Here is a 12,918-nt window from a genome sequence, read left to right on the forward strand (position 1 = left end):
ATCACAGTAGATGATATTACTGAAAGGCACTGCTAAAAACCCCCTTAAATTCCAGACATATTCTTTCATAACCCTATTTGTGTAGTAACATCCCAATTTCAGTTGGTATTAGGATCAATCACCATGACCAATAGAGTAAGCCCCTTCCTTGCCTGCTGGTTTATTGGCACAAAAAGGCCAAATTGGTCAAGTGTCATTCTCAACTTCTAGTTTAATGGAACTGTTCCTTTGGTGGCCTCTGGTGAAAGAGTTTTTCCCTTGGGAGTTCTAAAAATAAAGCCCAACATTTCAAGAACTAAAAGTGAAACTTTACAAGCAGAAGATTCCAGGTTTTCTATGGTTGCATAATCCCATCACAATATATCTTGCTGATTATAGCAAAAATGATGGGGAGAGGGCACACACACACCCCCCCCCACAAACTTACCAAACAAACAAAAACAATTAGATTATGGAGACAATAAAAACTTGGAACGGTGACCCGCAAGGAATTAAAGGTGAGTTTTTTATTCTTAGCATTTTTCTCACAGCTTTTTACTGAGAGTGAGCCCCAATCATGAATCACTTGTGTAGGCAACAGAAACTGTGACATATTTCTAGTCAAATTATCAAGGAAAAGTTGAGGAAATTCTGGAGAGTTAAGGAGAATCCTGAAAGACTGAAGAAAGGATTTCCCTAAAATCTGTATATAGTCATATACATATTGGGCTCAGCTCTGAGCTGTGCATGCTATAGACAGAACCAGAACAGCATAGCAAATTCTTTCCAAACTAAAAGTGTATTTATATGAAGACCTTCATCTCAGACTAACCCCAAGTGGGACACACTCAAGGGAAGACCTGAAGGAGCATAACAAAAGCTTTGAAAATTGAACAGAGATTGGGACTATCATCCATGAAAAGAGACACAAATTTTTTTTTTTTTTTTTTTTTGAGATGGAGTCTCACTCTGTCACCCAGGCTAGAGAGCAGTGGCTCCATCTCAGCTCACTGCAAGCTCCGCCTCCCGGGTTCACGCCATTCTCCTGCCTCAGCCTCCGGAGTAGCTGGGACTACAGGGGCCTGCCACCACTCCCGGCTAATTTTTGTATTTTTAGTAGGGACGGGGTTTCACTGTGTTAGCCAGGATGGTCTCAATCTCCTGACCTCATGATCCACCCGCCTTGGCCTCCCAAAGTGCAGGGATTACAGGCGTGAGCCACCTTGCCCAGCTGAGACATAAAACTTTCAGTCTGAACTAATCAGGAAGTTACCTGCTAAAAACAAATAAATAAATCAAGCACTCTCCACAAAATCATCACAGGACCTAGAGTCTACACGATATAGCATTCACAATGTCAAGGAAACAATAAAAATTTTCTCAACATAAAAAGATCCAGGGGGATATATTCAATAGTCAAGACAAATACAATCAATAGATGGCAAACCCAAGGTAACTCAGATCTTGAAATTATCAGATGAGGACTTTCCAGTGTCTATTTTAACTGTGCTCTATGCCAACCATACTTTAATGAACCAAAATGTAAAAATTTTTATTAAAAGAAATAGAAACTGGCCAGGCATGGTGGCTCACAACTGTAATCCCAGCACTTTGTGGGGGCTCAGGGGGAGGATTGCTTGTGATCAAGAATTTGAGATCAGCCTAGGCAACACAGCTAGAGATATCTGCTATCAAAGATTAAAAAAAAAAAAATTAGCTAGGTGTGGTGGTATGCACCTATAGTCCCAGCTACTCAGGAGACTGAAATGGGAGGACCGCTTGAGCTCAGGAGTTCAAGGTTGCAGTGAGCTATGACCACACCACTGTACTTCAGCCTGGGCCATGGAGTAAGACTCTGTCTCAAAAAAACAAAAGGAAATAGAAAGTATTGAAAAAGAAACCAACTGGAAATTTTAGACCTGAAATATATCTGAAATTAAAAGTTAAATGGATAGACTCAGAGGAGATATAGAGAAAAAAAATCAGTTAACTTAAAGATAGATCAATAGAAACCATTCAATTTGATTGGAAGAGAGAGAGAAAAAAGACTGAAAACAATGAATTCAAGGTCCTGTAGAATAATATCAAATAGTCTAAAATAGACGTCTTTGGAGTCTCAGGAGATAAAACTATTGGTGTAGAGAAATATTTACATAAACTATGATAGACAAAAGATAAGATGGAATAACATCTTTACAGATGATCAAGGAAACTATCCAATTAAAAATTTTAAAAAAACAAATTAGACACATTATCATCCTGCTGCTGAAAATAAAAACTTTTTTAAAAATCTTGGAGCTGGGCATGGAGGCATTACCATCAGACCTGTCAATCCCAGCACTATTGAGAAGAGGCTTGAGGCTAAGAGGATCACTGAGACTCAGAGGGAGACTTGGAGACTTCAGCCTGAGTAACATAGTGAAGACTCCATCTGAAATGATAAATATCTGTGATAATATAAAAGAATTTTTTTCTCCTAGGTTATTTTAAATATATATGTGTGTTTTCTAGTGGAATTGTCCATGTGTCAGTGTAATACATTTGACAACTATAACAAAGTTGGTGAAGGGGTAAAGGATCCTATATCAGTGCTGGACTTTTATGAAGTCTAAGAGGATGGCATGCATATTGTAATCACTAAATCATACAGCAATCACTAAAGTAACAAGATATAGAGAAAAAGCCAATGATTAAGTTAAAATGGAATCCAAAAAACATCAAAGACATCCAAAAAAAGGTAGAAAAAAGGATAATGGAACAACTAATGCTACAACAAAAACACCAGAGGGAACAAATGGAAATCAATTAAGAAAGTGGCAGACATAAATCCACACATTTGATAAGGGCCTAGTATCAATATACAAAGAACTAGAATGTAACTCCTGACCTCAACAGTAAAAAAAAAAATTTAATTAGAACATGATATAAAGAAATATTTTACTGAACAAAATATACAGATAGCAAACAAGCACATGGAAAGATGTTCAGCATCATTAACCATTAGGAAAATGCAAAATAAAACCATAATGAGATGTCATTACACACCTGTCAGAATGGTCCCTCATCACCACCCCATTAATTAATCCCTATGAGATTAGGCAGACAATAGTGCGGTTCTACAATACTATGGCAAACATATTTTCTCCATTCAAATTGTTTCTCTTCTGACTCCAGCTAAGACTCCAGCTAAGACTCCAGCTAAGACAAGTGCAGGATGCAAGTAAAGAAAACCGAAAGAGTCCAGGCGTGACTTTCAAGATGTTCTTTATAACTACCATTCCCCACACCTGTAATCCCAGCACTTTGGGAGGCCGAGGTGGGCGGATTGTGAGGTCAGGAGTTCGAGACCAGCCTGACCAACATAGTGAAACCCCTCTCTACAAAGACAGAAAGAAAGAGAGAGAGAGAGAGAGAGAAAAGGAAGGAAGGAAGGAAGGAAGGAAGGAAGGAAGGAAGGAAGGAAGAAAGAAAGAAGAAATTAGCCGGGCGTGGTGGTGTGTGCCTGTAGTCCCAGCTACTTGGGAGGCTGAGGCAGGAGAATGGCGTGACCCCCGGGAGGCGGAGCTTACAGTGGGCGGAGATCGAGCCATTGCACTCCAGCCTGGGCGATAGAGCGAGACTCCGTCTCTAAATAAATAAATAAATAAAAATAAAAACAAAAACTGCCATTTCCAGCACCCATTGCACAAAAATTCAGCCACACGAACGCCCGGCGAAGCGCTCAACCTGTTTATCCAGAGAGGAAAAGAGCAACGAATTGCTCTCAATCCTCGACAGTCTAGAACAAAACAAACCAAATCTTCGCGCAGGATCTACGTTTTCAGCCTACTTTGTTTAGAAGAGTGGAATCTTCTGTCTTGCCGTAGGCCTGGTGAAAACGCGACAGATGGGAAACTTGGATACGTCCAGTCTCCCTCCCTATTTAAATGTTGATGGTGTTTCAAGTCTCCTGCCTGAATCCGCTTCTTGTCTTCTCGTCCTCTTGTTCTTCTCCGTCATTCGCTGCTTCATCTCTTCCCCTTTCCCCACTCTCGCCCATAATACCCTCCACTCTCTATCTCCTTCCTTCTTAACGTCCTCTTCTTCAGTTCTCTTCCGTTCTCAGACATTCCACTTGTAATCGAACCGTGCTGATTTTCAGAGTCACCGGCGGGTGTTCTTAAATTACATACATTCCTGCCCCCAACCCCCATTGTCTCCAAAACACTTGTCTGGGTTGACTGTAGCACGTATGTTGAATAAAGACAGGAAACCTTTACCTTTTGTGCTCCAGGAACACAGGGTCTAAGGACCTGTCCAGGCGCAGGGAGGTCTTAAAAAGAGCAAATTCGTTCCTCTTGCTTTCTTTGTGTTCGCCTTACTGTGAAAGGATTTTGCCTGAAAGAGGTGAAAGTCGCCTGGAGCTGTTTTTTTTTTTTTTTTTCTGGTCTTTGCTCTCTAGGGATCTCAGCCAGTGAGCAGCGTCTTGGACAGAATGCCGCTTCCACGCTTCCGTAGACGCTGGGCCCAGCGGTTTAGGGGAGCTGTGACTGACACATGCTTTGCTCTTCATTTCACTCCGATATGGTGAATAAATTCCCCTCCAGTCTTATCTCCTCGCCTGGACCTACGTTCCCTGAGTAGCTCTCCAAGTGCTGATCTTAGTATTCCCTGGCACTACTGTTTATGTTTTTCTGGGAGCACTGTAGACAGAAAAGTAGGAAGTTGATTATTTAAGATAATATTTCTACCTGGGATTCTCCTTGGTGCTGGACAAAAGCTGCCATTCAGGAAGTTCCCTAGTAACAGTCCTTGGAGGGTCCGCCATAATGAAAGACCCCAGTAGCACTAAAGGGATCTTTCCAGAATGCAACTTAAGGGTTTCAGAAACAGTAGAGTTGAATAGAGTAGACCTTGACTTCGGTTTAAATCGTGAAACCCTAGCAGATAATAGTGACAGCCAGTTATAAAACATAGTAGAAGCAACGACTTTCGAGGGGGTGTAGCTCAGTGGTAGAGCGCGTGCTTAGCATGCACGAGGCCCTGGGTTCAATCCCCAGCACCTCCATGTATTTGGCTTGTTTGTCTAACTGCCCAGAGCAGGGCCCCCTGGGCATAAGGCAACACGGATCTACCTTATGAGTGGCAATCAAATCAAAATTAGCCTGAGGTCCATGCTTTGGGTAGTATGTGTAAATAATGCTGCATTGAAAGTGTGGGATTAGGAAGAACCAAGGCCCTTGGAATTCTGTGAATAGCAGTAGTCCACTATTCATCCTTTAGTTTCTTACCCACAGTCAACCGTGATCTGAGATTATTACATGAAAAATTCCAGAAAATTCATAAGGTTTCAATTTCCCTGTTGTGAGCAGCATGATAAAACCTCACCTCATCTGCTCTATCCCGCCTGGGAAGTAAATCATCTGTTTGTCCAGCATATCCACACTGAGTAGTAAGCCACCCACTGGTTAGTCACTTAGTAGCCAGCCATCTGAGTTATCTGAGCTATTGTCCTCACATTGTCTGTGTTCAAATAACCCTTATTTTACCTGATAAAGGCCCCGAAGTGCAAGAGTAGGGATGCTGGGCAATTTAGGTATGCCAAAGAGAAGCCCTAACGGGCTACCTTTAAGTGAAAAGGGGAAAGTTCTCTACTTAATAAGGAAACAGAAACAAATTCATATCAGAGTTTACTAAGAGCTGTGTTAAGAATAGATCTTCTATCCATGAAATTGTAAAGAAGAGAAAAGAAATTTTTGTTACTTTTGCAAAAGTTACTGCTACAGTGTGGGATAAGTGCTTAGTTAATGTTAAAAAGACAGTAAATGTGTGGGTGAAAGACGTGAACAGAACACCGTTCTACTTGACGGCAACAATTTACACCAGAAAACACTGAGCCCATATGAAGACTTCAGCAAAGGAGCCTCTGAAATGATTGACACCAACCCATATATTGCAAGTAGGGGATGGTTACACAGATTCAGGAATAGATTTGGACTGAAATATATAAAAAATATTAGAGAGGCTACATCTGTCAATGAAGAAATCACATTTTATGAATCCAGTGATTACACTCTAAAGAGTTCAGAAGAAAATATTGCTAGATGTGTTATTCTACATTTATGCTATTGAATTCCAAATAATAAGTTTAACTTGACTGAAAAGGTTAACCTGGCCAGCCGCGGTGTCTCCTGCCTGTAATCCTAGCACTTTGGGAGGCCAAGGCAGGCAGATCACCTGAGGTCAGGAGTTCAAGACCAGCCTGGCCAACATGGTGAAATCCTGTCTTCACTAAAAATACAAAAAAATTAGCCAGGCATGGTGCTGCACACCTGTAGTCCCAGCTACCTGGGAGGCTGAGACAGAAGAATCACTTGAACCCGGGAGGCAGAGGCTGCAGTGAACTGAGATTGCACTACTGCACTCCAGCCTGGGTGACAGAGACTCTGTCTCAAAAAAAGAAGAAAAAAAAAGTTAACCTGTACGCATTTTCCTACATACTCTGGATATGACTTACATTTGTGATCATTATTAACACAGTCATAGTATAACACAAAGTAATAACCTTCTAAAGAGAAGTTGGAAGCCAGCATTTACAGGTGGCAAGAAAGCTGATGCAGCTTCTTCATGAATAAGGATGCGGTCAGCATCCAACAAAAGGCATTTGGGAACTGTAGAGGCAGGAAGATCCATATTGTTTCAACACAAAGGAGTTCCAAAGAGCCGTGGTATGGTGAGTAATAACAATGTTGCTACCTTTTACTCATGGTAGGAAAAATATAGAATTAGCCAGAAACAGTGTGTTTGACAATATATAACATGAAGAGATAGTTTCTGGACTGAAAAGGATGAATTGGTGCCAGAACACTACGAAAAATGTTTTTGAGTATTGATTAGGCTGTAAACAACTATGTAAGTACCCATTATTCTAAATCTTTATTAATACACAACAAGATCCTCACAGGATCCCCTAAATTTTGTAAAACATTTTTAAATCAAATTATTTACATGTTAGCCAGGTGTGGTGGCTTTTGCCTGTAGTCCCAGCTACTCAGGAGTCCAAGGTGGGAGAATCACTTGAACCCAGGAGGCAGAGGTTGCAGTGAGCCAGGATCAAGCCACTGCACTCCAGCCTGAGCAACAGAGTGATATGCTGTCCAAAAAAAAACCAATATATATACACACACATACGTATAGTATATATGTGTGTGTGTGTGTGTGCATATATATGTATAAAATTCACATGAACAGGACCCCACAAAAAACAAATGTGTTTGTCTGGGTTACTCAACATCTTAGGGGTGGCTTTGCCCCATTTTTATTCTGTGAGTCTTGGCACCATCCAAACAACTATCATCACAGAAGAAGGAGGATAGAAAGTAATAATAGAACTGATTTACATAGGTTCTTTTGACATCAAGATGTACTACCACGATAATGAGGCCATTCAGTTTGTCTTCTATTTTTCCCTATTATTGGAGAAAAGGAAAAACAGAAGAGGCTCATGAAAATTTTCCTTTACTTCTCATTATTTCTTTTTCTTTCTTTTTTTTTTTTTTTTTTTTTGAGGCGGAGTCTGGCTCTCTTGCCTAGGCTGGAGTGCAGTGGCCGGATCTCAGCTCACTGCAAGCTCTGCCTCCTGGGTTCACGCCATTCTCCTGCCTCAGCCTCCCAAGTATCTGGGACTACAGGCGCCCGCCACCTCGCCCAGCTAGTTTTTTGTATTTTTTAGTAGAGACGGGGTTTCACTGTGTTAGCCAGGATGGTCTCGATCTCCTGACCTCGTGATCCGCCCGTCTCGGCCTCCCAAAGTGCTGGGATTACAGGCTTGAGCCACCGCGCCCGGCCTCTTTTTCTTTCTTTTTTTTTTTTTTGAGACAAAGCATCACCCAGGCTGGAGTGCAGTGGCGCGCTCTCGGCTCACTGCAATCTCCACCTCCTGGGTACAAGTGATTCTCCTGCCTCAGCCTCCCAAGTAGCTGCGACCACAGGTGTGTGCCACCACACAATCTAATTTTCTATTTTTAGTACAGACGGGGTTTACCATGTTGGCCAGGCTGGTCTTGAAGTTCTGACCTCATAATCCAACCGCCTCGGCCTCCCAAAGTGCTGGGATTACAGGCATGAGCCACCATGCCCGGTTTACTTCTCATTATTTTTAATGCAAATTTTAGACTTTTAAATTTACAACTAACTTTAGATTTACAGAAAAGTTACAAAACAAATACAGAGTTTTAGTATTTCCCACTTAGATTCTTCCAATCATTTTGTATTTTTGGTATACATAATGGTTGTCTTTTATCGGGCATTAATTATCAATTAGAATATGACAGGATTAAGCAAAAATCATGTTCCTCAAGGAGAGGTGCCAAGTTTCTCAAGGAGCAGCGCCAGGACAAAGAAGGCCATAGTCAGGAATGCAGGGCACTTCCTCTACACAGGCTTTCTTTTTTGTTTTTGTTTTTTTTCCCCCCAGTGATATTTTCATAGCTATTCATGTTTCACTTCCTTGTAAGAATGAGAGAAGCTGAAAAACACATAAGCTGCCAGCACCATAGAAACCCCATCAAGTGGAACACATGTTCTGTTCACATATTTCACCCACAAATTTACTGCCTTTTCCATGCACTTACCGCACACTGTGGCAGTAGCTTTTGCAAAACTAGCAAGAGTTTATTTTCCCTTCTTTACAATTTTACGGACAAAGTATTTATTCTTACCATAGCTCTTAGCAACCTTGGATACAAATTATTTTTCTCTTTTCTTATTAAGTAGAGAACTTTCCCCTTCTTTACAATTTCAAGGATAGATTTATTCTTACCATAGCTCTTAGCTACCTCAGATATGAATTTTTTCTCTTTCCTTATTAAGTAGATAACTTTCCCCTTTTCACTTAAAGGCAGCACTTTATGCCTTCTCTTTGGCATACCCAAACTGTCTGCTGTCTTCCTCTAATCTTAATATCTGTGTGAACACAGTGTGATGATCAAAACCAGGAAAGCATCAATGAATATATGAGAAGGCAGAAGAGCAGAGCGTTTTCTCATTGATCATCCTACTGGTCTCCTCCCTTCACCTCAATCTTCACAGTACCTGCCATCAAAAGTTTGGTCTAACAATGCAAACAGATGGCCATAGATACCAACAATTTCTAGGTGAGTGGGTGGATGGACATTGGACAACAGAATAATGGCTTTCAATGAAGTACAATACTGCCAAAAATAATAGGTGAAAAAATAAACAAGTCTGCATTAAATGAATTAGATAGCCTACCATGCCGAAATATTTCACACTATTTACTTCTCTGTATTTCTTCGATCATCTCATTTTTTCTTCTTTTTGAATAGATAAATGAAATATATTCTGCAAACATCCATTATCATCAGAAGACACCCCATGTGGAAGAAGCAAATTATTATTATTATTATTATTATTATTTATTCATTTATTTTTTGAGACGGAGTCTCTCTCTGTGGCCCAGGCTGGAGTACAGTGGCGGGATCTCTGCTCACTGCAAGCTCCGCCTCCCGGGTTCACGCCATTCTCCTGCCTCAGCCTCCGGAGTAGCTGGGACTACAGGGGCCTGCCACCTCGCCCAGCTAGTTTTTTGTATTTTTTAGTAGAGACAAGTTTCACCATGTTCTCCAGGATGGTCTCGATCTCCTGACCTCGTGATCCGCCCATCTCAGCCTCCCAAAGTGCTGGGATTACAGGCTTGAGCCACCGCGCCCGGCCAGCAAATTATTTTCGTGTTAAAATGGATATTATCAACTGCAAAGAAAAAGGTGACTATTTCACAAGTGAGCTAGAACTTTTACAGTGTAGTACAAGAGCAATGACTACCTTTGCTTTTTGCCCCCTCTTCTTCAGTATGATCACCATGCTTTTCATTACCCGGCTACTCAGTATTTCTAGTCCACTGATTGACATTTTGAAAAGTTTTCAAAGGTATTAATATAAATACACATTTTTTTTATATTGAATTAGCCAGAGGAAAGCAATTTCTATCTGCCAACTTTACTTTTTTCTTTTCACCTGGCTGCCTCTCTTCACATTCTAGCCCCAAGAAGGAAATTCCATTTCTTTACTCAATGGCTGCATTCTTAGATCCTGTTTTAAATATCTTTGGTTAATGAGTTCACAAGCAAGGAGTATGAGAAACTGGTGCAAAACCTCCACTAACTTATATGAGTTCAGAAGTTTGTTTCTTTGTCTCTGATTTTTAAGAGCTTTAATAAAATAAAATCAACCTGAGACACATTCATACTACAAATCCTGAAAACAGGGTTTGTGGAGGACAAAGTCTGCCCTTTCCTCACCAACCTCTTGCCATATCTTCAGCAAACATTAGGGCACAGTGGCTCACACTTGCGATCCCAGAACTTTGGGAGGCCAGGGCGGGTGGATCACTTGAGGTCAGGAGTTGGAGATCAGCCTGGCCAACATGGTGAAACCGCGTCCCTACTAAAAAATGCAAAAATTGGCTGGGCATGGTAGTGGGTGCCTGTAATCCCAGCCACTCAGAAGGCTGAGGCAGGAGAACAGCTTGAACCCAGGAGGCGGAAGTTGCAGTGAGCCAAGACCACGCCATTGCACTCCAGCCTGGGTAACAGAGCAAGACTCTGCTTCAAAACAAACAAACAAACAAACAAAAACTTATTGAATGGATCAGATGATGAGATTTCCAATTTCTTAGTGGACATCTAGAATTATTGATGAGAGGACTGGATGAGAACTGAGAACTGTTCAACATTGAAGACAACATGTCTTCCTATGAGTGATACTGACATTGTCAAAGACAAAATGAATCCAAAAGTCACTTTTTCAAACTGTCTTTTGAATTCAGGATTTTTGTCTCTAAAGAAAATATCTGGAGCAGGTGCTTCGGAGGAAATCTGTCTGGCTTTGAAACTTGTCCTGCTACATGTTGGCTGTGAGCTATGTGGCCAATTATTTCACCTCTGAAAAAGTTGGTTTCTCAAAGGAATTACGTACTCATTTAATGTAACCCGTTGTTATTACATTATCCACGTGTAATCTCCAGCTACCTCAAACATTCAGGGTCATATTGACCACAGTCAGAACTCGACCTTGGATTCTATAAGTAGGATTCCAATTTGCCCTTGAGAAACCCAGTTAATTTCAGTGACTTCAAAACTCAAACTTCTCTACACTTGGTGGTAAGTGTACCTCAACTATCACTCACCTGGAAAAGACAGTATGATTCAGTTTAAGAGCACTAAATTCTGGATTTGGCAAAACTTTAAAACCAATAAAAGTCTATAAAACAAAACAAAAAAGTGGAAATGCCCATTTCTAATTTCTCTAGTTTAGGGAGGAAAGCAATATACAGCCCCTATAATGAAGAACACAAGATTTTCAGGTAATGTCAATTAAATGAAAGCTCATCTATACTAAAAACATGAGACACGTTTTTGTTTCCTCAGCTTTTGTCTGCCATACTCTGGAAGCCTTAGAAGTGGATGATCAGTGCTTGATGTGTGCTGCAGAAGAAGGAGCTGCCCCCAAGGCTTCCTGCTAATTCAAATAACAAAGCCAGCGAAGAAAGACAGAAAGGAGAGAGAGAGAGCGTGCTACATTTAACGGAGTTTCACTCTTGTTGCCCAGGCTGGAGTGCAATGGCCTGATCTTGGCTCACCACAACCTCCCTCTACTGGGTTCAAGCGATTCTCCCACGTCAGCCTCCCAAGTACCTGGGATTACAGACATAGGCCACCACACCTGGCTAATTTTGCATTTTTAGTAGAGGCAGACGGATCACCTGAGGTCAGGAGTTTGGGACCATCTTGGCCAACATGGTGAAACCCCGTCTCTACTAAAAATACAAAAATTAACCAGGAGTGATGGTGGGCACCTGTAATCCCAGCTACTCGGGAGGCTGAGGCAGGGAGAATTTCTTGAATCCTGGAGGGGGAGGTTGCAGTGAGCCAAGGTCACACCACTGCACTCCAGCCTGGGTGACAGAGCGAGGCTCTGTCTCAAAAATAAATAAACAGAATAATTGTTTTAAAAACATATATGTGTATATATGTTATATATACATATATTAAATATATATATATATATGTGTTAGGAAGTAACCACATATTTTTTAATTGAAGAGATTTTAAAAATGAAAATGTCTTTAACCCTGAATAATTTGTTAGAAAATTAAACTTTCAATTTGATGGTCCAGTGTTTGAGTTCCTTTTCAGACCCTGATAGTGTTTTTTGTATTCCCCACTCAGTTCTAATAGAATCCTAGTAAAACCCAGCTTTCTCCTGGATAAACTTGTCTGTTTTTCATTCTCCTTGCATATGTTATTTTGGTTCAACAGAAGTAAGAAAAGCCAGTGTAACTCCATGACTTGAGGCTGTGTATTCTGTTCTACTGCAGGGGAGATCATCTATTTGCAGTTCTTTTGTATCTAGAATGTAGTTATAAGGTCAAACTACCGTGTAAAACATTTACCTGGGTTGGTTCTCTTTTTAAATTCTGATATTATTAATTTGAAAATTTTTTTTCTATTTGTTTTCAAATTTAAAGTACTTTTTTCTGTATAGTTGTTAGTTTTATTTTTAAATGTGACTGTGTAAACCATTAACATGATTCCAGTAAACAAAACTATACAGAGAAATATCACTCAAGAGAAATTTTCAAGCTGCCAGAGATTGTTACATCTTGGGACCCTCTCAGGTGGAGGAATGGAAGAGCCCTTCAAGCCTCTTCTTGGGAGCCAAATTTGGGATGGGCTGATAAGACTGGAATGGTAATATTTTTGTGTAGCATCAAATTACTCTTCTCTTGATGTACCTGTAAGACAGAATGAAAAACCTAAAGGTTTCAGAAATAGAGTCACATATAAGGGATCTTTGTACTAAATTTCAAGTCCTCGAAACGCACAGAGAAAGATGAAATTATAATGTTTAGGACATAAAAAAGACTACCAGTCCCGGAGA

The 12,918-nt window shown here is 40.6% G+C and overlaps 1 non-coding gene across 1 annotated transcript; it reads left to right on the forward strand.

The window, feature by feature from the left end:
- The first annotated feature begins 4,954 nt into the window (after positions 1-4,954).
- TRNAA-AGC lies at positions 4,955-5,026 on the forward strand. The gene has a single exon. It is a non-coding gene; the product is annotated as a tRNA-Ala (tRNA).
- The last annotated feature ends 7,892 nt before the right edge of the window (positions 5,027-12,918 follow it).

This window comes from Papio anubis, chromosome 6 (assembly GCF_008728515.1).
Source record: "Papio anubis isolate 15944 chromosome 6, Panubis1.0, whole genome shotgun sequence".
Lineage (NCBI taxonomy): Eukaryota > Metazoa > Chordata > Mammalia > Primates > Cercopithecidae > Papio > Papio anubis.